The sequence below is a fragment of the Anomaloglossus baeobatrachus genome, chromosome 4 (assembly GCF_048569485.1).
Source record: "Anomaloglossus baeobatrachus isolate aAnoBae1 chromosome 4, aAnoBae1.hap1, whole genome shotgun sequence".
NCBI lineage: Eukaryota > Metazoa > Chordata > Amphibia > Anura > Aromobatidae > Anomaloglossus > Anomaloglossus baeobatrachus.
The window spans coordinates 3,312,198-3,338,670 of NC_134356.1; the positions used below are offsets into that span (position 1 = coordinate 3,312,198).

At 56.2% G+C, this 26,473-nt stretch overlaps 1 protein-coding gene across 1 annotated transcript in view; it reads left to right on the top strand.

Annotated features, from left to right (window-relative positions):
• Window positions 1–2,266: 2,266 nt before the first annotated feature.
• The window catches only part of IAPP (islet amyloid polypeptide), a 40,509-nt gene continuing 16,302 nt past the window's right edge, over window positions 2,267–26,473 (top strand). The window contains exon 1 of the mRNA XM_075341929.1: window positions 2,267–2,320. The gene's annotated coding sequence lies outside the window, so the exon portion shown is untranslated. The remainder of the gene's footprint in view (window positions 2,321–26,473) is intronic.

Sequence of the window (26,473 nt, forward strand, 5' to 3'; positions counted from 1 at the left end):
TTGGTTGCTGGGGGTCTCCTCTTCTGGTTGCTGGGGGTCTCCTCTCCTCTTCTGATTTGTGGGGGTCTCCTCTTCTAGTTGCTGGGGGTCTCCTCTCCTCTTTTGGTTGCTGTGGGTCTCCTCTCCTCTTCTAGTTGCTGGGGGTCTCCTCTCCTCTTCTAGTTGCTAGGGGTCTCCTCTCCTCTTTTGGTTGCTGGGGGTCTCCTCTCCTCTTCTGGTTGCTGGGGGTCTCCTCTCCTCTTCTGGTTGCTGGGGGTCTCCTCTCCTCTTTTGGTTGCTGGGGGTCTCCTCTTATGGTTGCTGGGGGTCTCCTCTCCTCTTCTGATTGCTGGGGGGTTTCCTCTTCTAGTTGCTGGGGGTCTCCTCTCCTCTTTTGGTTGCTGTGGGTCTCCTCTCCTCTTCTAGTTGCTGGGGGTCTCCTCTCCTCTTCTAGTTGCTAGGGGTCTCCTCTCCTCTTTTGGTTGCTGGGGGTCTCCTCTCCTCTTCTGGTTGCTGGGGGTCTCCTCTCCTCTTCTGGTTGCTGGGGGTCTCCTCCTATACTAGGTGATGGGGGTCTCCTCTCCTCTTTTGGTTGCTGGGGGTCTCCTCTCCTCTTCTAGTTGCTGGGGGTCTCCTCTCCTCTTTTGGTTGTTGGGGGTCTCCTCTCCTCTTCTAGTTGCTGGGGGTCTCCTCTCCTCTTTTGGTTGCTGGGGGTCTCCTCTTCTGGTTGCTGGGGGTCTCCTCTCCTCTTTTGGTTGCTGGGGGTCTCCTCTCCTCTTCTGGTTGCTGGGGGTCTCCTCTCCTCTTTTGGTTGCTGGGGGTCTCCTCTCCTCTTCTGGTTGCTGGGGGTCTCCTCTCCTCTTCTGGTTGCTGGGGATCTCCTCTCCTCTTTTGGTTGCTGGGGGTCTCCTCTCCTCTTCTGGTTGCTGGGGATCTCCTCTCCTCTTTTGGTTGCTGGGGGTCTCCTCTCCTCTTTTGGTTGCTGGGGGTCTCCTCTCCTCTTCTGGTTGCTGGGGGTCTCCTCTCCTCTTCTGGTTGCTGGGGGTCTCCTCTCCTCTTTTGGTTGCTGGGGGTCTCCTCTTATGGTTGCTGGGGGTCTCCTCTCCTCTTCTGATTGCTGGGGGGTTTCCTCTTCTAGTTGCTGGGGGTCTCCTCTCCTCTTTTGGTTGCTGTGGGTCTCCTCTCCTCTTCTAGTTGCTGGGGGTCTCCTCTCCTCTTCTAGTTGCTAGGGGTCTCCTCTCCTCTTTTGGTTGCTGGGGGTCTCCTCTCCTCTTCTGGTTGCTGGGGGTCTCCTCTCCTCTTCTGGTTGCTGGGGGTCTCCTCCTATACTAGGTGATGGGGGTCTCCTCTCCTCTTTTGGTTGCTGGGGGTCTCCTCTCCTCTTCTAGTTGCTGGGGGTCTCCTCTCCTCTTTTGGTTGTTGGGGGTCTCCTCTCCTCTTCTAGTTGCTGGGGGTCTCCTCTCCTCTTTTGGTTGCTGGGGGTCTCCTCTTCTGGTTGCTGGGGGTCTCCTCTCCTCTTTTGGTTGCTGGGGGTCTCCTCTCCTCTTCTGGTTGCTGGGGGTCTCCTCTCCTCTTTTGGTTGCTGGGGGTCTCCTCTCCTCTTCTGGTTGCTGGGGGTCTCCTCTCCTCTTCTGGTTGCTGGGGATCTCCTCTCCTCTTTTGGTTGCTGGGGGTCTCCTCTCCTCTTCTGGTTGCTGGGGATCTCCTCTCCTCTTTTGGTTGCTGGGGGTCTCCTCTCCTCTTTTGGTTGCTGGGGGTCTCCTCTCCTCTTCTGGTTGCTGGGGGTCTCCTCTCCTCTTTTGGTTGCTGGGGGTCTCCTCTCCTCTTTTGGTTGCTGGGGGTCTCCTCTCCTCTTCTGGTTGCTGGGGGTCTCCTCTCCTCTTTTGGTTGCTGGGGGTCTCCTCTCCTCTTCTGGTTGCTGGGGATCTCCTCTCCTCTTTTGGTTGCTGGGGGTCTCCTCTCCTCTTCTGGTTGCTGGGGATCTCCTCTCCTCTTTTGGTTGCTGGGGGTCTCCTCTCCTCTTTTGGTTGCTGGGGGTCTCCTCTCCTCTTCTGGTTGCTGGGGGTCTCCTCTCCTCTTTTGGTTGCTGGGGGTCTCCTCTCCTCTTTTGGTTGCTGGGGGTCTCCTCTCCTCTTCTGGTTGCTGGGGGTCTCCTCTCCTCTTTTGGTTGCTGGGGGTCTGCTCTCGTCCCTGTCACTGGCAGCTTGTGCTGTGACATCAGCTGTCACCCAGGTGTGAGCCTATATAAGAGCTGACAAGCAGTGAGGAGCCGCAGTCTCCTGGATGACAGGCTCTGTGCCGCCTGCTGCTGCCGCTGACAGCCCCCAGATCCTGCACACAGGTGAGTCCCGCACAGACACCTTCCCTCCTGCAGCCGCACAGTCAGGGTGAACTCCTCCTGGCACACACAGGGATATCTCCTCCTGGCACTCACAGGGAGAAGGGATTTTCACACAAGGAGTAAAAGTTTTATCACTGTCTGTATATGCCAGAGTTATCTCCTCCTGGCACACACTGGGTTAGCTCCTCCTGGCACACACAGGGATATCTCCTCCTGGCACACACAGGGATATCTCCTCCTGGCACACACAGGGATATCTCCTCCTGGCACACACAGGTTTAGCTCCTCCTGGCACACACAGGGATATCCCCTCCTGGCACACACAGGGTTAGCTCCTCCTGCCACACACAGGGATATCTCCTCCTGGCACACACAGGGTTATCTCCTCCTGGCACACACAGGGTTATCTCCTCCTGGCACACACAGGGTTATCTCCTCCTGGCACACACAGGGATATCTCCTCCTGGCACACACAGGGATATCTCCTCCTGGCACACACAGGGATATCTCCTCCTGGCACACACAGGATTATCTCCTCCTGGCACACACAGGGTTATCTCCTCCTGGCACACACAGGGTTATCTCCTCCTGGCACACACAGGGTTATCTCTTCCTGGCACACACAGGGATATCTCCTCCTGGCACACACAGGGATATCTCCTCCTGGCACACACAGGGATATCTCCTCCTGGCACACACAGGGATATCTCCTCCTGGCACACACAGGGTTATCACCTCCTGGCACACACAGGGTTTTCTCCTCCTGGCACACACAGGGTTAGCTCCTCCTGGCACACACAGGGATATCTCCTCCTGGCACACACAGGGATATCTCCTCCTGGCACACACAGGGATATCCCCTCCTGGCACACACAGGGATATCTCCTCCTGGTACACACAGGGATATCTCCTCCTGGCACACACAGGGTTATCTCCTCCTGGCACACACAGGGATATCTCCTCCTGGCACACACAGGGATATCCCCTCCTGGCACACACAGGCATATCTCCTCCTGGCACACACAGGGATATCTCCTCCTGGCACACACAGGGATATCTCCTCCTGGCACACACAGGGTTATCTCCTCCTGGCACACACAGGGTTATCTCCTCCTGGCACACACAGGGATATCTCCTCCTGGCACACACAGGGATATCCCCTCCTGGCACACACAGGGTTATCTCCTCCTGGCACACACAGGGTTATCTCCTCCTGGCACACACAGGGATATCTCCTCCTGGTACACACAGGGTTATCTCCTCCTGGCACACACAGGGATATCTCCTCCTGGCACGCACAGGGATATCTCCTCCTGGCACACACAGGGTTATCTCCTCCTGGCACACACAGGGTTATCTCCTCCTGGCACACACAGGGTTATCTCCTCCTGGCACACACAGGGTTATCTCCTCCTGGCACACACAGGGATATCTCCTCCTGTCACACACAGGGATATCTCCTCCTGGCACACACAGGGATATCTCCTCCTGGCACACACAGGGTTATCTCCTCCTGGCACACACAGGGTTATCTCCTCCTGTCACACACAGGGATATCTCCTCCTGGCACACACAGGGATATCTCCTCCTGGCACACACAGGGTTATCTCCTCCTGGCACACACAGGGTTATCTCCTCCTGGCACACACAGGGATATCCCCTCCTGGCACACACAGGGTTATCTCCTCCTGGCACACACAGGGATATCTCCTCCTGGAACACACAGGGTTATCTCCTCCTGGCACACACAGGGATATCCCCTCCTGGCACACACAGGGATATCTCCTCCTGGCACACACAGGGATATCCCCTCCTGGCACACACAGGGATATCCCCTCCTGGCACACACAGGGTTATCTCCTCCTGGCACACACAGGGATATCTCCTCCTGGCACACACAGGGTTATCTCCTCCTGGCACACACAGGGTTATCTCCTCCTGGCACACACAGGGATATCTCCTCCTGGCACACACAGGGATATCCCCTCCTGGCACACACAGGGATATCCCCTCCTGGCACACACAGTGATATCTCCTCCTGGCACACACAGGGATATCTCCTCCTGGCACACACAGGGATATCTCCTCCTGGCACACACAGGGATATCTCCTCCTGGCACACACAGGGATATCTCCTCCTGGCACACACAGGGATATCTCCTCCTGGCACACACAGGGTTATCTCCTCCTGGCACACACAGGGTTATCTCCTCCTGGCACACACAGGGATATCTCCTCCTGGCACACACAGGGATATCCCCTCCTGGCACACACAGGGTTATCTCCTCCTGGCACACACAGGGTTATCTCCTCCTGGCACACACAGGGTTATCTCCTCCTGGAACACACAGGGATATCTCCTCCTGGCACACACAGGGATATCTCCTCCTGGCACACACAGGGATATCTCCTCCTGGAACACACAGGGATATCTCCTCCTGGCACACACAGGGATATCCCCTCCTGGAACACACAGGGTTATCTCCTCCTGGAACATACAGGGATATCTCCTCCTGGCACACACAGGGTTATCTCCTCCTGGCACACACAGTGATATCTCCTCCTGGCACACACAGGGTTATCTCCTCCTGGCACACACAGGGATATCCCCTCCTGGCACACACAGGGTTATCTCCTCCTGGCACACACAGGGTTATCTCCTCCTGGCACACACAGGGATATCTCCTCCTGGCACACACAGGGATATCTCCTCCTGGCACACACAGGGATATCCCCTCCTGGCACACACAGGGTTATCTCCTCCTGGCACACACAGGGTTATCTCCTCCTGGCACACACAGGGTTATCTCCTCCTGGCACACACAGGGATATCTCCTCCTGGCACACACAGGGATATCTCCTCCTGGCACACACAGGGATATCCCCTCCTGGCACACACAGGGTTATCTCCTCCTGGCACACACAGGGTTATCTCCTCCTGGCACACACAGGGATATCTCCTCCTGGCACACACAGGGATATCTCCTCCTGGCACACACAGGGATATCCCCTCCTGGCACACACAGGGTTATCTCCTCCTGGCACACACAGGGTTATCTCCTCCTGGCACACACAGGGATATCTCCTCCTGGTACACACAGGGTTATCTCCTCCTGGCACACACAGGGTTATCTCCTCCTGGCACACACAGGGATATCTCCTCCTGGTACACACAGGGTTATCTCCTCCTGGCACACACAGGGTTATCTCCTCCTGGTACACACAGGGTTATCTCCTCCTGGCACACACAGGGATATCTCCTCCTGGCACACACAGGGATATCTCCTCCTGGCACACACAGGGTTATCTCCTCCTGGCACACACAGGGTCATCTCCTCCTGGTACACACAGGGATATCTCCTCCTGGAACACACAGGGTTATCTCCTCCTGGCACACACAGGGATATCTCCTCCTGGCACACACAGGGATATCTCCTCCTGGCACACACAGGGTTATCTCCTCCTGGTACACACAGGGATATCTCCTCCTGGAACACACAGGGTTATCTCCTCCTGGCACACACAGGGATATCTCCTCCTGGCACACACAGGGATATCTCCTCCTGGCACACACAGGGATATCTCCTCCTGGCACACACAGGGATATCTCCTCCTGGTACACACAGGGATATCTCCTCCTGGCACACACAGGGATATCTCCTCCTGGAACACACAGGGATATCTCCTCCAGGAACACACAGGGATATCTCCTCCTGGCACACACAGGGATATCTCCTCCTGGCACACACAGGGATATCTCCTCCTGGCACAAACAGGGTTATCTCCTCCTGGTACACACAGGGTTATCTCCTCCTGGCACACACAGGGTTATCTCCTCCTGGCACACACAGGGATATCTCCTCCTGGCACACACAGGGATATCTCCTCCTGGCACACACAGGGTTATCTCCTCCTGGCACACACAGGGATATCTCCTCCTGGCACACACAGGGATATCTCCTCCTGGTACACACAGGGTTATCTCCTCCTGGCACACACAGGGTTATCTCCTCCTGGCACACACAGGGATATCTCCTCCTGGCACACACAGGGATATCTCCTCCTGGTACACACAGGGTTATCTCCTCCTGGTACACACAGGGTTATCTCCTCCTGGCACACACAGGGTTATCTCCTCCTGGCACACACAGGGATATCTCCTCCTGGTACACACAGGGTTATATCCTCCTGGCACACACAGGGATATCTCCTCCTGGCACACACAGGGTTATCTCCTCCTGGCACACACAGGGTTATCTCCTCCTGGCACACACAGGGATATCCCCTCCTGGCACACACAGGGATATCTCTTCCTGGCACACACAGGGATATCTCCTCCTGGCACACACAGGGATATCTCCTCCTGGTACACACAGGGATATCTCCTCCTGGCACACACAGGGATATCTCCTCCTGGCACACACAGGGATATCCCCTCCTGGCACACACAGGGATATCTCCTCCTGGCACACACAGGGATATCCCCTCCTGGCACACACAGGGTTATCTCCTCCTGGCACACACAGGGATATCCCCTCCTGGCACACACAGGGATATCCCCTCCTGGCACACACAGGGATATCTCCTCCTGGCACACACAGGGATATCTCCTCCTGGCACACACAGGGATATCTCCTCCTGGCACACACAGGGTTATCTCCTCCTGGCACACACAGGGTTATCTCCTCCTGGCACACACAGGGATATCTCCTCCTGGCACACACAGGGATATCCCCTCCTGGCACACACAGGGTTATCTCCTCCTGGCACACACAGGGTTATCTCCTCCTGGCACACACAGGGATATCTCCTCCTGGTACACACAGGGTTATCTCCTCCTGGCACACACAGGGATATCTCCTCCTGGTACACACAGGGTTATCTCCTCCTGGTACACACAGGGTTATCTCCTCCTGGCACACACAGGGTTATCTCCTCCTGGCACACACAGGGATATCTCCTCCTGGTACACACAGGGTTATATCCTCCTGGCACACACAGGGATATCTCCTCCTGGCACACACAGGGTTATCTCCTCCTGGCACACACAGGGTTAGCTCCTCCTGGCACACACAGGGTTATCTCCTCCTGGCACACACAGGGATATCTCCTCCTGGAACACACAGGGTTATCTCCTCCTGGAACACACAGGGATATCTCCTCCTGGCACACACAGGGATATCCCCTCCTGGCACACACAGGGATATCTCCTCCTGGCACACACAGGGATATCCCCTCCTGGCACACACAGGGATATCCCCTCCTGGCACACACAGGGTTATCTCCTCCTGGCACACACAGGGATATCCCCTCCTGGCACACACAGGGATATCCCCTCCTGGCACACACAGGGATATCTCCTCCTGGCACACACAGGGATATCTCCTCCTGGCACACACAGGGATATCTCCTCCTGGCACACACAGGGTTATCTCCTCCTGGCACACACAGGGTTATCTCCTCCTGGCACACACAGGGTTATCTCCTCCTGGCACACACAGGGATATCTCCTCCTGGCACACACAGGGATATCCCCTCCTGGCACACACAGGGTTATCTCCTCCTGGCACACACAGGGTTATCTCCTCCTGGCACACACAGGGATATCTCCTCCTGGCACACACAGGGATATCTCCTCCTGGAACACACAGGGATATCTCCTCCTGGCACACACAGGGATATCCCCTCCTGGAACACACAGGGTTATCTCCTCCTGGAACATACAGGGATATCTCCTCCTGGCACACACAGGGTTATCTCCTCCTGGCACACACAGTGATATCTCCTCCTGGCACACACAGGGTTATCTCCTCCTGGCACACACAGGGATATCCCCTCCTGGCACACACAGGGTTATCTCCTCCTGGCACACACAGGGTTATCTCCTCCTGGCACACACAGGGATATCTCCTCCTGGCACACACAGGGATATCTCCTCCTGGCACACACAGGGATATCCCCTCCTGGCACACACAGGGTTATCTCCTCCTGGCACACACAGGGTTATCTCCTCCTGGCACACACAGGGTTATCTCCTCCTGGCACACACAGGGATATCTCCTCCTGGCACACACAGGGATATCTCCTCCTGGCACACACAGGGATATCTCCTCCTGTCACACACAGGGATATCCCCTCCTGGCACACACAGGGTTATCTCCTCCTGGCACACACAGGGTTATCTCCTCCTGGCACACACAGGGATATCTCCTCCTGGCACACACAGGGATATCTCCTCCTGGCACACACAGGGATATCCCCTCCTGGCACACACAGGGTTATCTCCTCCTGGCACACACAGGGTTATCTCCTCCTGGCACACACAGGGATATCTCCTCCTGGTACACACAGGGTTATCTCCTCCTGGCACACACAGGGTTATCTCCTCCTGGCACACACAGGGATATCTCCTCCTGGTACACACAGGGTTATCTCCTCCTGGCACACACAGGGTTATCTCCTCCTGGTACACACAGGGTTATCTCCTCCTGGCACACACAGGGATATCTCCTCCTGGCACACACAGGGATATCTCCTCCTGGCACACACAGGGTTATCTCCTCCTGGCACACACAGGGTTATCTCCTCCTGGCACACACAGGGTCATCTCCTCCTGGTACACACAGGGATATCTCCTCCTGGAACACACAGGGTTATCTCCTCCTGGCACACACAGGGATATCTCCTCCTGGCACACACAGGGATATCTCCTCCTGGCACACACAGGGTTATCTCCTCCTGGTACACACAGGGATATCTCCTCCTGGTACACACAGGGATATCTCCTCCTGGAACACACAGGGATATCTCCTCCAGGAACACACAGGGATATCTCCTCCTGGCACACACAGGGATATCTCCTCCTGGCACACACAGGGATATCTCCTCCTGGAACACACAGGGATATCTCCTCCAGGAACACACAGGGATATCTCCTCCTGGCACACACAGAGATATCTCCTCCTGGCACACACAGGGATATCTCCTCCTGGCACAAACAGGGTTATCTCCTCCTGGTACACACAGGGTTATCTCCTCCTGGCACACACAGGGTTATCTCCTCCTGGCACACACAGGGATATCTCCTCCTGGCACACACAGGGATATCTCCTCCTGGTACACACAGGGATATCCCCTCCTGGCACACACAGGGTTATCTCCTCCTGGTACACACAGGGTTATCTCCTCCTGGCACACACAGGGTTATCTCCTCCTGGCACACACAGGGATATCTCCTCCTGGTACACACAGGGTTATATCCTCCTGGCACACACAGGGATATCTCCTCCTGGCACACACAGGGTTTTCTCCTCCTGGCACACACAGGGATATCTCCTCCTGGCACACACAGGGATATCTCCTCCTGGCACACACAGGGATATCTCCTCCTGGCACACACAGGGATATCTCCTCCTGGCACACACAGGGTTATCTCCTCCTGGCACACACAGGGATATCCCCTCCTGGCACACACAGGGATATCTCCTCCTGGCACACACAGGGATATCTCCTCCTGGCACACACAGGGATATCTCCTCCTGGCACACACAGGGATATCTCCTCCTGGCACACACAGGGATATCTCCTCCTGGCACACACAGGGTTATCTCCTCCTGGCACACACAGGGATATCTCCTCCTGGCACACACAGGGATAGCTCCTCCTGGCACACACAGGGTTATCTCCTCCTGGCACACACAGGGATATCCCCTCCTGGCACACACAGGGATATCTCCTCCTGGCACACACAGGGTTAGCTCCTCCTGGCACACACAGGGATATCTCCTCCTGGCACACACAGGGATATCTCCTCCTGGCACACACAGGGATATCTCCTCCTGGCACACACAGGGATATCTCCTCCTGGCACACACAGGGATATCTCCTCCTGGCACACACATGGATATCTCCTCCTGGCACACACAGGGATATCTCCTCCTGGCACACACAGGGATATCTCCTCCTGGCACACACAGGGATATCTCCTCCTGGCACACACAGGGTTATCTCCTCCTGGCACACACAGGGATATCCCCTCCTGGCACACACAGGGTTATCTCCTCCTGGCACACACAGGGATATCTCCTCCTGGCACACACAGGGATATCTCCTCCTGGCACACACAGGGTTATCACCTCCTGGCACACACAGGGTTTTCTCCTCCTGGCACACACAGGGTTAGCTCCTCCTGGCACACACAGGGATATCTCCTCCTGGCACACACAGGGATATCTCCTCCTGGCACACACAGGGATATCCCCCCCTGGCACACACAGGGTTATCTCCTCCTGGCACACACAGGGATATCTCCTCCTGGCACACACAGGGATATCTCCTCCTGGCACACACAGGGTTATCTCCTCCTGGCACACACAGGGATATCTCCTCCTGGCACACACAGGGATATCTCCTCCTGGCACACACAGGGATATCTCCTCCTGGCACACACAGGGATATCCCCTCCTGGCACACACAGGGTTATCTCCTCCTGGCACAAACAGGGTTAGCTCCTCCTGGCACACACAGGGATATCCCCTCCTGGCACACACAGGGATATCTCCTCCTGGCACACACAGGGTTATCTCCTCCTGGCACACACTGGGTTAGCTCCTCCTGGCACACACAAGGTTATCTCCTCCTGGCACACACAGGGTTATCTCCTCCTGGCACACACAGGGTTATCTCCTCCTGCCACACACAGGGATATCTCCTCCTGGCACACACAGGGATATCTCCTCCTGGCACACACAGGGATATCCCCTCCTGGCACACACAGGGATATCTCCTCCTGGCACACACAGGGTTATCTCCTCCTGGCACACACTGGGTTAGCTCCTCCTGGCACACACAGGGTTATCTCCTCCTGGCACACACAGGGATATCCCCTCCTGGCACACACAGGGTTATCTCCTCCTGGCACACACAGGGATATCTCCTCCTGGCACACACAGGGATATCTCCTCCTGGCACACACAGGGTTATCACCTCCTGGCACACACAGGGTTTTCTCCTCCTGGCACACACAGGGTTAGCTCCTCCTGGCACACACAGGGATATCTCCTCCTGGCACACACAGGGATATCTCCTCCTGGCACACACAGGGATATCCCCCCCTGGCACACACAGGGTTATCTCCTCCTGGCACACACAGGGATATCTCCTCCTGGCACACACAGGGATATCTCCTCCTGGCACACACAGGGTTATCTCCTCCTGGCACACACAGGGATATCTCCTCCTGGCACACACAGGGATATCTCCTCCTGGCACACATAGGGATATCTCCTCCTGGCACACACAGGGATATCCCCTCCTGGCACACACAGGGTTATCTCCTCCTGGCACAAACAGGGTTAGCTCCTCCTGGCACACACAGGGATATCCCCTCCTGGCACACACAGGGATATCTCCTCCTGGCACACACAGGGTTATCTCCTCCTGGCACACACTGGGTTAGCTCCTCCTGGCACACACAAGGTTATCTCCTCCTGGCACACACAGGGTTATCTCCTCCTGGCACACACTGGGTTACCTCCTCCTGGCACACACTGGGTTAGCTCCTCCTGGCACACACAGGGTTTTCTCCTCCTGGCACACACTGGGTTACCTCCTCCTGGCACACACTGGGTTACCTCCTCCTGGCACACACAGGGTTATCTCCTCCTGGCACACACAGGGTTAGCTCCTCCTGGCACACACAGGGATATCTCCTCCTGGCACACACAGGGATATCTCCTCCTGGCACACACAGGGATATCTCTTCCTGGCACACACAGGGATATCTCCTCCTGGCACCCCCAGGGATATCCCCTCCTGGCAGACACAGGGATATCTCCTCCTGGCACACACAGGGATATCTCCTCCTGGCACACACAGGGTTATCTCCTCCTGGCACACACAGGGTTATCTCCTCCTGCCACACACAGGGTTATCTCCTCCTGGCACACACAGGGATATCTCCTCCTGGCACACACAGGGATATCCCCTCCTGGCACACACAGGGATATCTCCTCCTGGCACACACAGGGTTATCTCCTCCTGGCACACACTGGGTTAGCTCCTCCTGGCACACACAGGGTTTTCTCCTCCTGGCACACACTGGGTTACCTCCTCCTGGCACACACTGGGTTAGCTCCTCCTGGCACACACAGGGTTTTCTCCTCCTGGCACACACTGGGTTACCTCCTCCTGGCACACACTGGGTTACCTCCTCCTGGCACACACAGGGTTATCTCCTCCTGGCACACACAGGGATATCTCCTCCTGGCACACACAGGGATATCTCTTCCTGGCACACACAGGGTTATCTCCTCCTGGCACACACAGGGTTATCTCCTCCTGGCACACACAGGGATATCTCCTCCTGGCACACACAGGGATATCTCCTCCTGGCACACACTGGGTTAGCTCCTCCTGGCACACACAGGGATATCTCCTCCAGGCACACACAGGGTTATCTCCTCCAGGCACACACAGGGTTATCTCCTCCTGGCACACACAGGGATATCCCCTCCTGGCACACACAGGGATATCTCCTCCTGGCACACACAGGGATATCCCCTCCTGGCACACACAGGGTTATCTCCTCCTGGCACACACAGGGATATCCCCTCCTGGCACACACAGGGATATCCCCTCCTGGCACACACAGGGATATCTCCTCCTGGCACACACAGGGATATCTCCTCCTGGCACACACAGGGTTATCTCCTCCTGGCACACACAGGGTTAGCTCCTCCTGGCACACACAGGGATATCTCCTCCTGGCACACACAGGGTTATCTCCTCCTGGCACACACAGGGATATCTCCTCCTGGCACACACAGGGATATCTCCTCCTGGCACACACAGGGTTATCTCCTCCTGGCACACACAGGGTTATCTCCTCCTGGCACACACAGGGTTATCTCCTCCTGGCACACACAGGGATATCTCCTCCTGGCACACACAGGGTTATCTCCTCCTGGCACACACAGGGATATCCCCTCCTGGCACACACAGGGTTATCTCCTCCTGGCACACACAGGGATATCTCCTCCTGGCACACACAGGGATATCTCCTCCTGGCACACACAGGGTTATCTCCTCCTGGCACACACAGGGTTATCTCCTCCTGGCACACACAGGGATATCTCCTCCTGGCACACACAGGGATATCTCCTCCTGGCACACACAGGGTTATCTCCTCCTGGCACACACAGGGATATCTCCTCCTGGCACACACAGGGTTATCTCCTCCTGGCACACACAGGGTTATCTCCTCCTGGTACACACAGGGATATCTCCTCCTGGCACACACAGGGATATCCCCTCCTGGCACACACAGGGATATCTCCTCCTGGCACACACAGGGATATCTCCTCCTGGCACACACAGGGTTATCTCCTCCTGGCACACACAGGGTTATCTCCTCCTGGCACACACAGGGTTATCTCCTCCTAGTACACACAGGGTTATCTCCTCCTGGCACACACAGGGTTATCTCCTCCTGGCACACACAGGGTTATCTCCTCCTGGCACACACAGGGTTATCTCCTCCTGGTACACACAGGGATATCTCCTCCTGGTACACACAGGGTTATCTCCTCCTGGCACACACAGGGATATCTCCTCCTGGTACACACAGGGTTATCTCCTCCTGGCACACACAGGGATATCCCCTCCTGGTACACACAGGGATATCTCCTCCTGTCACACACAGGGATATCTCCTCCTGTCACACACAGGGATATCTCCTCCTGGTACACACAGGGATATCTCCTCCTGGTACACACAGGGTTATCTCCTCCTGGCACACACAGGGTTATCTCCTCCTGGCACACACAGGGTTATCTCCTCCTGGCACACACAGGGTTATCTCCTCCTGGCACACACAGGGATATCTCCTCCTGGCACACACAGGGATATCTCCTCCTGGCACACACAGGGATATCTCCTCCTGGCACACACAGGGATATCCCCTCCTGGCACACACAGGGATATCTCCTCCTGGCACACAAAGGGATATCTCCTCCTGGCACACACAGGGATATCCCCTCCTGGCACACACAGGGATATCTCCTCCTGGCACACACAGGGTTATCTCCTCCTGGCACACACAGGGATATCTCCTCCTGGCACACACAGGGATATCTCCTCCTGGTACACACAGGGATATCTCCTCCTGGCACACACAGGGATATCTCCTTCTGGTACACACAGGGTTATCTCCTCCTGGTACACACATGGTTAGCTCCTCCTGGCACACACAGGGATATCTCCTCCTGGCACACACAGGGATATCTCCTCCTGGTACACACAGGGATATCCCCTCCTGGCACACACAGGGTTATCTCCTCCTGGCACAAACAGGGTTAGCTCCTCCTGGCACACACAGGGATATCCCCTCCTGGCACACACAGGGATATCTCCTCCTGGCACACACAGGGTTATCTCCTCCTGGCACACACTGGGTTAGCTCCTCCTGGCACACACAAGGTTATCTCCTCCTGGCACACACAGGGTTATCTCCTCCTGGCACACACAGGGTTATCTCCTCCTGCCACACACAGGGATATCTCCTCCTGGCACACACAGGGATATCTCCTCCTGGCACACACAGGGATATCCCCTCCTGGCACACACAGGGATATCTCCTCCTGGCACACACAGGGTTATCTCCTCCTGGCACACACTGGGTTAGCTCCTCCTGGCACACACAGGGTTATCTCCTCCTGGCACACACAGGGATATCCCCTCCTGGCACACACAGGGTTATCTCCTCCTGGCACACACAGGGATATCTCCTCCTGGCACACACAGGGATATCTCCTCCTGGCACACACAGGGTTATCACCTCCTGGCACACACAGGGTTTTCTCCTCCTGGCACACACAGGGTTAGCTCCTCCTGGCACACACAGGGATATCTCCTCCTGGCACACACAGGGATATCTCCTCCTGGCACACACAGGGATATCCCCCCCTGGCACACACAGGGTTATCTCCTCCTGGCACACACAGGGATATCTCCTCCTGGCACACACAGGGATATCTCCTCCTGGCACACACAGGGTTATCTCCTCCTGGCACACACAGGGATATCTCCTCCTGGCACACACAGGGATATCTCCTCCTGGCACACATAGGGATATCTCCTCCTGGCACACACAGGGATATCCCCTCCTGGCACACACAGGGTTATCTCCTCCTGGCACAAACAGGGTTAGCTCCTCCTGGCACACACAGGGATATCCCCTCCTGGCACACACAGGGATATCTCCTCCTGGCACACACAGGGTTATCTCCTCCTGGCACACACTGGGTTAGCTCCTCCTGGCACACACAAGGTTATCTCCTCCTGGCACACACAGGGTTATCTCCTCCTGGCACACACTGGGTTACCTCCTCCTGGCACACACTGGGTTAGCTCCTCCTGGCACACACAGGGTTTTCTCCTCCTGGCACACACTGGGTTACCTCCTCCTGGCACACACTGGGTTACCTCCTCCTGGCACACACAGGGTTATCTCCTCCTGGCACACACAGGGTTAGCTCCTCCTGGCACACACAGGGATATCTCCTCCTGGCACACACAGGGATATCTCCTCCTGGCACACACAGGGATATCTCTTCCTGGCACACACAGGGATATCTCCTCCTGGCACCCCCAGGGATATCCCCTCCTGGCAGACACAGGGATATCTCCTCCTGGCACACACAGGGATATCTCCTCCTGGCACACACAGGGTTATCTCCTCCTGGCACACACAGGGTTATCTCCTCCTGCCACACACAGGGTTATCTCCTCCTGGCACACACAGGGATATCTCCTCCTGGCACACACAGGGATATCCCCTCCTGGCACACACAGGGATATCTCCTCCTGGCACACACAGGGTTATCTCCTCCTGGCACACACTGGGTTAGCTCCTCCTGGCACACACAGGGTTTTCTCCTCCTGGCACACACTGGGTTACCTCCTCCTGGCACACACTGGGTTAGCTCCTCCTGGCACACACAGGGTTTTCTCCTCCTGGCACACACTGGGTTACCTCCTCCTGGCACACACTGGGTTACCTCCTCCTGGCACACACAGGGTTAGCTCCTCCTGGCACACACAGGGATATCTCCTCCTGGCACACACAGGGATATCTCCTCCTGGCACACACAGGGATATCTCTTCCTGGCACACACAGGGTTATCTCCTCCTGGCACACACAGGGTTATCTCCTCCTGGCACACACAGGGATATCTCCTCCTGGCACACACAGGGATATCTCCTCCTGGCACACACTGGGTTAGCTCCTCCTGGCACACACAGGGATATCTCCTCCAGGCACACACAGGGTTATCTCCTCCAGGCACACACAGGGTTATCTCCTCCTGGCACACACAGGGATATCCCCTCCTGGCACACACAGGGATATCTCCTCCTGGCACACACAGGGATATCCCCTCCTGGCACACACAGGGTTATCTCCTCCTGGCACACACAGGGATATCCCCTCCTGGCACACACAGGGATATCCCCTCCTGGCACACACAGGGATATCTCCTCCTGGCACACACAGGGATATCTCCTCCTGGCACACACAGGGTTATCTCCTCCTGGCACACACAGGGTTAGCTCCTCCTGGCACACACAGGGATATCTCCTCCTGGCACACACAGGGTTATCTCCTCCTGGCACACACAGGGATATCTCCTCCTGGCACACACAGGGATATCTCCTCCTGGCACACACAGGGTTATCTCCTCCTGGCACACACAGGGTTATCTCCTCCTGGCACACACAGGGTTATCTCCTCCTGGCACACACAGGGATATCTCCTCCTGGCACACACAGGGTTATCTCCTCCTGGCACACACAGGGATATCCCCTCCTGGCACACACAGGGTTATCTCCTCCTGGCACACACAGGGATATCTCCTCCTGGCACACACAGGGATATCTCCTCCTGGCACACACAGGGTTATCTCCTCCTGGCACACACAGGGTTATCTCCTCCTGGCACACACAGGGATATCTCCTCCTGGCACACACAGGGATATCTCCTCCTGGCACACACAGGGTTATCTCCTCCTGGCACACACAGGGATATCTCCTCCTGGCACACACAGGGTTATCTCCTCCTGGCACACACAGGGTTATCTCCTCCTGGTACACACAGGGTTATCTCCTCCTAGTACACACAGGGTTATCTCCTCCTGGCACACACAGGGTTATCTCCTCCTGGCACACACAGGGTTATCTCCTCCTGGCACACACAGGGTTATCTCCTCCTGGTACACACAGGGATATCTCCTCCTGGTACACACAGGGTTATCTCCTCCTGGCACACACAGGGATATCTCCTCCTGGTACACACAGGGTTATCTCCTCCTGGCACACACAGGGATATCCCCTCCTGGTACACACAGGGATATCTCCTCCTGTCACACACAGGGATATCTCCTCCTGTCACACACAGGGATATCTCCTCCTGGTACACACAGGGATATCTCCTCCTGGTACACACAGGGTTATCTCCTCCTGGCACACACAGGGTTATCTCCTCCTGGCACACACAGGGTTATCTCCTCCTGGCACACACAGGGTTATCTCCTCCTGGCACACACAGGGATATCTCCTCCTGGCACACACAGGGATATCTCCTCCTGGCACACACAGGGATATCTCCTCCTGGCACACACAGGGATATCCCCTCCTGGCACACACAGGGATATCTCCTCCTGGCACACAAAGGGATATCTCCTCCTGGCACACACAGGGATATCCCCTCCTGGCACACACAGGGATATCTCCTCCTGGCACACACAGGGTTATCTCCTCCTGGCACACACAGGGATATCTCCTCCTGGCACACACAGGGATATCTCCTCCTGGTACACACAGGGATATCTCCTCCTGGCACACACAGGGATATCTCCTTCTGGTACACACAGGGTTATCTCCTCCTGGTACACACATGGTTAGCTCCTCCTGGCACACACAGGGATATCTCCTCCTGGCACACACAGGGATATCTCCTCCTGGTACACACAGGGATATCTCCTCCTGGTACACACAGGGATATCTCCTCCTGGCACACACAGGGATATCTCCTCCTGGCACACACAGGGATATCTCCTCCTGGCACACACAGGGATATCTCCTCCTGGCACACACAGGGATATCTCCTCCTGGCACACACAGGGATATCTCCTCCTGGCACACACAGGGATATCTCCTCCTGGCACACACAGGGATATCTCCTCCTGGCACACACAGGGTTATCTCCTCCTGGCACACACAGGGTTATCTCCTCCTGGCACACACAGGGATATCTCCTCCTGGCACACAAAGGGATATCTCCTCCTGGCACACACAGGGATATCCCCTCCTGGCACACACAGGGATATCTCCTCCTGGCACACACAGGGATATCTCCTCCTGGTACACACAGGGATATCTCCTCCTGGCACACACAGGGATATCTCCTCCTGGCACACACAGGGTTATCTCCTCCTGGCACACACAGGGATATCTCCTTCTGGTACACACAGGGTTATCTCCTCCTGGTACACACATGGTTAGCTCCTCCTGGCACACACAGGGATATCTCCTCCTGGCACACACAGGGATATCTCCTCCTGGTACACACAGGGATATCTCCTCCTGGTACACACAGGGATATCTCCTCCTGGCACACACAGGGATATCTCCTCCTGGCACACACAGGGATATCTCCTCCTGGCACACACAGGGATATCTCCTCCTGGCACACACAGGGATATCTCCTCCTGGCACACACAGGGATATCTCCTCCTGGCACACACAGGAATATCTCCTCCTGGCACACACGGGGTTATCTCCTCCTGGCACACACAGGGTTATCTCCTCCTGGCACACACAGGGATATCTCCTCCTGGCACACACAGGGATATCTCCTCCTGGCACACACAGGGATATCTCCTCCTGGCACACACAGGGATATCTCCTCCTGGCACACACAGGGTTATCTCCTCCTGGCACACACAGGGATATCTCCTCCTGGCACACACAGGGTTATCTCCTCCTGGCACACACAGGGTTATCTCTTCCTGGCACACACAGGGTTATCTCCTCCTGGCACACACAGGGATATCTCCTCCTGGCACACACAGGGTTATCTCTTCCTGGCACACACAGGGTTATCTCCTCCTGGCACACACAGGGATATCACCTCCTGGCACACACAGGGATATCTCCTCCTGGCACACACAGGGATATCTCCTCCTGGCACACACTGGGATATCTCCTCCTGGCACACACAGGGTTATCTCCTCCTGGCACACACAGGGTTATCTCCTCCTGGCACACACAGGGTTATCTCCTCCTGGCACACACAGGGATATCTCCTCCAGGCACACACAGGGTTATCTCCTCCTGTCACACACAGGGATATCTCCTCCTGGCACACACAGGGATATCCCCTCCTGGCACACACAGGCATATCTCCTCCTGGCACACACAGGGTTATCTCCTCCTGGCACACACAGGGTTATCTCCTCCTGGCACACACAGGGTTATCTCCTCCTGGCACACACAGGGATATCTCCTCCTGGCACACACAGGGATATCTCCTCCTGGCACACACAGGGTTATCTCCTCCTGGCACACACAGGGTTATCTCCTCCTGGCACACACAGGGATATCTCCTCCTGGCACACACAGGGATATCTCCTCCTGGCACACACAGGGATATCTCCTCCTGGCACACACGGGGTTATCTCCTCCTGGCACACACAGGGATATCTCCTCCTGGCACACACAGGGATATCTCCTCCTGGCACACACTGGGTTACCTCCTCCTGGCACACACAGGGATATCTCCTCCTGGCACACACAGGGTTATCTCCTCCTGGCACACACAGGGATATCTCCTCCTGGTACACACAGGGTTAGCTCCTCCTGGCACACACAGAGTTATCTCCTCCTGGTACACACAGGGTTATCTCCTCCTGGCACACACAGGGTTATCTCCTCCTGGCACACACAGGGATATCTCCTCCTGGCACACACAGGGTTAGCTCCTCCTGGCACACACAGAGTTATCTCCTCCTGGTACACACAGGGTTATCTCCTCCTGGCACACACAGGGTTATCTCCTCCTGGCACACACAGGGATATCTCCTCCTGGCACACACAGGGTTATCTCCTCCTGGTACACACAGGGATATCTCCTCCTGGCACACACAGGGTTATCTCCTCCTGGCACACACAGGGTTATCTCCTCCTGGCACACACAGGGTTATCTCCTCCTGGCACACACAGCGTTATCTCCTCCTGGCACACACAGGGTTATCTCCTCCTGGCACACACAGGGTTATCTCCTCCTGGCACACACTGGGTTACCTCCTCCTGGCACACACAGGGATATCTCCTCCTGGCACACACAGGGTTATCTCCTCCTGGCACACACAGGGTTATCTCCTCCTGGCACACACAGGGATATCCCCTCCTGGCACACACAGGGTTATCTCCTCCTGGCACACACAGGGATATCCCCTCCTGGCACACACAGGGTTATCTCCTCCTGGCACACACAGGGTTATCTCCTCCTGGCACACACAGGGATATCTCCTCCTGGCACACACAGGGTTATCTCCTCCTGGCACACACAGGGATATCTCCTCCTGGCACACACAGGGTTAGCTCCTCCTGGCACACACAGGTTTACCTCCTCCTGGCACACACAGGGATATCTCCTCCTGGCACACACAGGGTTAGCTCCTCCTGGCACACACAGGGTTACCTCCTCCTGGCACACACAGGGATATCCCCTCCTGGCACACACAGGGTTATCTCCTCCTGGCACACACAGGGATATCCCCTCCTGGCACACACAGGGTTATCTCCTCCTGGCACACACAGGGTTATCTCCTCCTGGCACACACAGGGATATCTCCTCCTGGCACACACAGGGTTATCTCCTCCTGGCACACACAGGGATATCCCCTCCTGGCACACACAGGGATATCCCCTCCTGGCACACACAGGGATATCTCCTCCTGGCACACACAGGGATATCTCTTCCTGGCACACACAGGGATATCTCCTCCTGGCACACACAGGGATATCCCCTCCTGGCACACACAGGGATATCTCCTCCTGGCACACACAGGGATATCTCCTCCTGGTACACACAGGGTTATCTCCTCCTGGCACACACAGGGTTATCTCCTCCTGGCACACACAGGGATATCTCCTCCTGGCACACACAGGGTTATCTCCTCCTGGCACACACAGGGATATCTCCTCCTGGCACACACAGGGATATCTCCTCCTGGCACACACAGGGTTATCTCCTCCTGGCACACACAGGGTTATCTCCTCCTGGCACACACAGGGATATCTCCTCCTGGCACACACAGGGATATCTCCTCCTGGCACACACAGGGATATCTCCTCCTGGCACACACAGGGATATCTCCTCCTGGCACACACAGGGTTATCTCCTCCTGGCACACACAGGGATATCTCCTCCTGGCACACACAGGGATATCTCCTCCTGGCACACACAGGGATATCCCCTCCTGGCACACACAGGGATATCCCCTCCTGGCACACACAGGGATATCTCCTCCTGGCACACACAGGGATATCTCTTCCTGGCACACACAGGGATATCTCCTCCTGGCACACACAGGGATATCTCCTCCTGGCACACACAGGGATATCTCCTCCTGGTACACACAGGGTTATCTCCTCCTGGCACACACAGGGTTATCTCCTCCTGGCACACACAGGGATATCCCCTCCTGGCACACACAGGGATATCTCCTCCTGGCACACACAGGGTTATCTCCTCCTGGCACACACAGGGATATCTCCTCCTGGCACACACAGGGTTATCTCCTCCTGGCACACACAGGGATATCTCCTCCTGGCACACACAGGGATATCTCCTCCTGGCACACACAGGGATATCTCCTCCTGGCACACACAGGGTTATCACCTCCTGGCACACACAGGGATATCTCCTCCTGGCACACACAGGGATATCCCCTCCTGGCACACACAGGGATATCTCCTCCTGGTACACACAGGGATATCTCCTCCTGGCACACACAGGGATATCTCCTCCTGGCACACACAGGGATATCTCCTCCTGGCACACACAGGGATATCTCCTCCTGGCACACACAGGGATATCCCCTCCTGGCACACACAGGGATATCTCCTCCTGGCACACACAGGGTTATCTCCTCCTGGCACACACAGGGATATCCCCTCCTGGCACACACAGGGATATCCCCTCCTGGCACACACAGGGATATCCCCTCCTGGCACACACAGGGATATCTCCTCCTGGCACACACAGGGTTATCTCCTCCTGGCACACACAGGGATATCTCCTCCTGGCACACACAGGAATATCTCCTCCTGGCACACACAGGGATATCTCCTCCTGGCACACACAGGAATATCTCCTCCTGGCACACACAGGGTTATCTCCTCCTGGCACACACAGGGATATCTCCTCCTGGCACACACAGGGTTATCTCCTCCTGGCACACACAGGGATATCTCCTCCTGGCACACACAGGGATATCTCCTCCTGGCACACACAGGGATATCCCCTCCTGGCACACACAGGGTTATCTCCTCCTGGCACACACAGGGATATCTCCTCCTGGCACACACAGGGTTATCTCCTCCTGGCACACACAGGGATATCTCCTCCTGGCACACACAGGGTTATCTCCTCCTGGCACACACAGGGATATCTCCTCCTGGCACACACAGGGATATCTCCTCCTGGCACACACAGGGTTATCTCCTCCTGGCACACACAGGGATATCTCCTCCTGGCACACACAGGGATATCTCCTCCTGGCACACACAGGGATATCTCCTCCTGGCACACACAGGGATATCTCCTCCTGGCACACACAGGGATATCTCCTCCTGGCACACACAGGGATATCTCCTCCTGGCACACACAGGTATATCTCCTCCTGGCACACACAGGGATATCTCCTCCTGGCACACACAGGGTTATCTCCTCCTGGCACACACAGGGTTATCTCCTCCTGGCACACACAGGGATATCCCCTCCTGGCACACACAGGGATATCTCCTCCTGGCACACACAGGGATATCCCCTCCTGGCACACACAGGGATATCTCCTCCTGGCACACACAGGGATATCTCCTCCTGGCACACACAGGGTTATCTCCTCCTGGCACACACAGGGTTATCTCCTCCTGGCACACACAGGGATATCCCCTCCTGGCACACACAGGGATATCTCCTCCTGGCACACACAGGGATATCCCCTCCTGGCACACACAGGGATATCTCCTCCTGGCACACACAGGGATATCTCCTCCTGGCACACACAGGGTTATCTCCTCCTGGCACACACAGGGTTATCTCCTCCTGGCACACACAGGGATATCCCCTCCTGGCACACACAGGGATATCTCCTCCTGGCACACACAGGGTTAGCTCCTTCTGGCACACACAGGGTTATCTCTTCCTGGCACACACAGGGATATCTCCTCCTGGCACACACAGGGATATCTCCTCCTGGCACACACTGGGTTAGCTCCTCCTGGCACACACTGGGTTAGCTCCTCCTGGCACACACTGGGTTAGCTCCTCCTGGCACACACAGGGATATCTCCTCCTGGTACACACTGGGTTAGCTCCTCCTGGCACACACTGGGTTATCTCCTCCTGGCACACACAGGGTTATCTCCTCCTGGTACACATAGGGATATCTCCTCCTGGCACACACAGGGTTATCTCCTCCTGGCACACACTGGGTTATCTCCTCCTGGCACACACAGGGTTATCTCCTCCTGGCACACACTGGGTTAGCTCCTCCTGGCACACACAGGGATATCTCCTCCTGGCACACACAGGGATATCTCCTCCTTGCACACACAGGGTTATCTCCTCCTGGCACACACAGGGTTATCTCCTCCTGGCACACACAGGGTTATCTCCTCCTGGCACACACAGGGATATCTCCTCCTGGCACACACTGGGTTAGCTCCTCCTGGCACACACAGGGATATCTCCTCCTGGCACACACAGGGATATCTCCTCCTGGCACACACAGGGATATCTCCTCCTGGCACACACAGGGATATCTCCTCCTGGCACACACAGGGATATCTCCTCCTGGCACACACAGGGTTATCTCCTCCTGGCACACACAGGGATATCCCCTCCTGGCACACACGGGGTTATCTCCTCCTGGCACACACAGGGTTATCTCCTCCTGGCACACACAGGGATATCCCCTCCTGGCACACACAGGGATATCTCCTCCTGGCACACACAGGGATATCTCCTCCTGGCACACACAGGGATATCTCCTCCTGGCACACACAGAGTTATCTCCTCCTGGCACACACAAGGTTAGCTCCTCCTGGCACACACAGGGTTAGCTCCTCCTGGCACACACAGAGTTATCTCCTCCTGGCACACACAGGGTTATCTCCTCCTGGTACACACAGGGTTATCTCCTCCTGGCACACACAGGGATATCTCCTCCTGGCACACACAGGGTTATCTCCTCCTGGCACACACAGGGTTATCTCCTCCTGGCACACACAGGGATATCTCCTCCTGGCACACACAGGGTTATCTCCTCCTGGCACACACAGGGTTATCTCCTCCTGGCACACACAGGGTTAGATCCTCCTGGTACACACAGGGATATCTCCTCCTGGCACACACAGGGATATCTCCTCCTGGCACACACAGGGTTAGATCCTCCTGGCACACACAGGGATATCTCCTCCTGGCACACACAGGGTTAGATCCTCCTGGCACACACAGGGATATCTCCTCCTGGCACACACAGGGTTATCTCCTCCTGGCACACACAGGGATATCCCCTCCTGGCACACACAGGGTTATCTCTTCCTGGCACACACAGGGATATCTCCTCCTGGCACACACAGGGATATCTCCTCCTGGCACACACAGGGTTAGCTCCTCCTGGCACACACTGGGTTAGCTCCTCCTGGCACACACACAGGGATATTTCCTCCTGGCACACACAGGATTATCTCCTTCTGGCACACACAGGGTTATCTCCTCCTGGCACACACAGGGATATCTCCTCCTGGCACACACAGGGATATCTCCTCCTGGCACACACAGGGTTAGCTCCTCCTGGCACACACTGGGTTAGCTCCTCCTGGCACACACAGGGTTATCTCCTCCTGGCACACACAGGGATATCCCCTCCTGGCACACACAGGGATATCTCCTCCTGGCACACACAGGGTTATCTCCTCCTGGCACACACAGGGTTATCTCCTCCTGGCACACACAGGGATATCTCCTCCTGGCACACACAGGGATATCTCCTCCTGGCACACACAGGGTTAGCTCCTCCTGGCACACACTGGGTTAGCTCCTCCTGGCACACACAGGGTTATCTCCTCCTGGCACACACAGGGATATCTCCTCCTGGCACACACAGGGATATCTCCTCCTGGCACACACAGGGTTAGCTCCTCCTGGCACACACTGGGTTAGCTCCTCCTGGCACACACAGGGTTATCTCCTCCTGGCACACACAGGGATATCCCCTCCTGACACACACAGGGATATCTCTTCCTGGCACACACAGGGATATCTCCTCCTGGCACACACAGGGTTATCTCCTCCTGGCACACACAGGGTTATCTCCTCCTGGCACACACAGGGATATCTCCTCCTGGCACACACAGGGTTATCTCCTCCTGGCACACACAGGGATATCCCCTCCTGGCACACACAGGGTTATCTCTTCCTGGCACACACAGGGATATCTCCTCCTGGCACACACAGGGTTATCTCCTCCTGGCACACACAGGGATATTTCCTCCTGGCACACACAGGGATATCTCCTCCTGGCACACACAGGGATATCTCCTCCTGGCACACACAGGGATATCTCCTCCTGGCACACACAGGGATATCTCCTCCTGGCACACACTGGGATATCTCTTCCTGGCACACACAGGGATATCTCCTCCTGGCACACACAGGGATATCTCCTCCTGGCACACACAGGGATATCTCCTCCTGGCACACACAGGGTTATCTCCTCCTGGCACACACAGGGATATCTCCTCCTGGCACACACAGGGATATCTCCTCCTGGCACACACAGGGTTATCTCCTTCTGGCACACACTG